We start from the raw sequence: 2,435 nt of genomic DNA, 5'->3' as shown, positions 1-2,435 counted from the left end.
ATAGAAACCAAACTGACTAATTCAGTCGAACATTTTAGCATACAAAAAATTCAATTAATTTAATTTTTGGTTCGATTTTATTGAATAAACACCTCGACCAATAATAGTATTCTTATACCAAAAGAGAGGGGTGATTTTATTAAGAAATTAACACTAAAAACACCATTAATTGGGTTTTAGTAAATTGATATTTGTCATAGCAATTGATGAAATATCGAAAATATATTACAAACACTTTTAGCTTTTTTAATATATATATATATATATTATAATTTATTCCATCATAAAAATAATGATTATTATTATTTGAAAAAAGAAAAAAAAAACATTATATCCCACTGGGCTAATCGTATAATTTAGCCCAATTACGCAAACTCGTTTGCGCAGGTATAATTGGCCCAATAAAGCTCAAAATTAATGAATTTGTCCAAAATAGAATCAAGCCCAAAAGTCTTGTTATTCTTCTCATAACAATTTATTTGAAAAAAAATTAAATTATTTATGTATAATTAATTTTTTAAAAAAAATGATAAATTATGCATGTAATGTATATTTCAATTATTTTTTAATTTTATTTTATATTGATGAGAATATATTTGGCTCAACACTATAAAAACTAAAATACCCCTCTCTTCCCAAGAAAGACCAAATACCCGACCAAATCTAGGATCCGCTTGTTTTTCACTCGGATCTTGACCTAACCCGTTCTAGAACTCGGCACTAGGATCATTTAATGACTCAATATTTGGGAGATTGGAACGATGATAGTGAACCCATATATGTACGGACATTTGGGCATCTTAATAACCTGTTAATATTTTTTAAATTTTTTGTTATACCATTATATATTATAAATTATTGTTATTTTAATAATTGTTGGATCTTCTATGATCGCATAAGACCCGTAAGATCTAATTAACTTTTAATAACCATTGATCTTAAATAGTTAAAAATGAACGGTTCAAATTTTATGTATTTTAAAAATATATTTGACATTTATATAGATGTAAATTTATCATAAAAATATAATATTGTATAATACATACATATGCTATATATATATATGTCGGTGGAGGGCCGCCGCTCCACCTCCACAGACCATCACTGTAGTGGGCGATGGGCGTTGTCACCCACAATGTTGTCGCACATATCTAGGTAGGCGACGATGCCTGTCGCCACCCAAATTCGGGTGGGCGGCGACAAGCGAATGTGGAGATGATGGTGAGGTGGAGGTAGGTCTCGAGGTGGAAGCAGAGGCAGAGGTCGCAAGATGGAAGCAGAGGTGCGCGACGGGAGAGGGGAGGGGGGACGGGGGCTTGGGGAAGACAATGTTGTGCTCTTTTTTATTTCCTTTTTCTATTTTTTATTTTTATAAATTTTAATATATTTAAATTAATTATGTACTTTTATATTTAAATATAATTATATTAAATATTAAAATTTATTTACTGTAATTTATATAAATAATATAATTTCAAGATATATTAGACACAAAATTAAATTAACTAATGATATTTAGAAAAAAATCGTGTATTTTAAATTTAAAAACTTATAAATACTAAAAATAATCCTAAATATTTGATATTTTTATATGTAAAACATGAATAATAATTTAATTTGAATTAATAATATCTTTTACTTATAAATATTTCATGTGTACTAATTGTTTAGTATTTATAATATTTTTTTAGTAAAATATGAAAAAGGTAAAGAATTAATCAAAAAAAATAGAGAGAGGGGATAATTGCATAAGATAGGGTAATTTTGTCCATTCCAAATGGTCGAAGGCTGAAAATAGAAAAAAAATGGTATGTTATTCTTATTTGTGGTGTGTGTAAGCAACTTTCCATTTTTTTTAACGAAAAGAAGTTTTTTTTGCAGAGTTTTTAATTATAGAGCATGTTTTTTTACTATTTAATTAACACAGATAAATTATTAGCAATTTTCTTATAATACGGGGGGTATTATGCAATTTTCTTTTTCTTGTGAATTTGAAACCTAAAATAGAACAAGAATTATAATTGATACCTAATATATTATTTTTCTACTTTTCATTATGTAATTGAGTGCAACATTAATTTGTCTACAAGTACACTATTTTTTATTATTTTCAAACTAGCTTATAAATTTCCTTCACATCTTTCCAATTTGAACTGAATTAAACATCGAACGATCTTTATCTGAAGGCTACCCAACGAGTTTAACGATCTTTTTTCTTCTCGGATCCCAAAAGACTCGATTTGGATGACTTGGTAGGCGAATTAGATTACCGACATGAATTAGATCCCAAAACGTGTAAAGTTTATATTTTTTATGCATTTAGTCCTAATACTATATAACCATCTAATTTAGTCCTATGTATTTTTTAATAAAATATATTTAATCCTGCATATTTTCTAAATGTGACACTTTTAGTCATTTAGTATCGGTAAATG

This window comes from Sesamum indicum, linkage group LG8, assembly GCF_026168435.1.
Source record: "Sesamum indicum cultivar Baizhima isolate 11 linkage group LG8, ASM2616843v1, whole genome shotgun sequence".
Lineage (NCBI taxonomy): Eukaryota > Viridiplantae > Streptophyta > Magnoliopsida > Lamiales > Pedaliaceae > Sesamum > Sesamum indicum.
The sequence above is the reverse complement of the archived record's forward strand: the minus strand, read 5'-3'. Positions refer to the sequence as shown.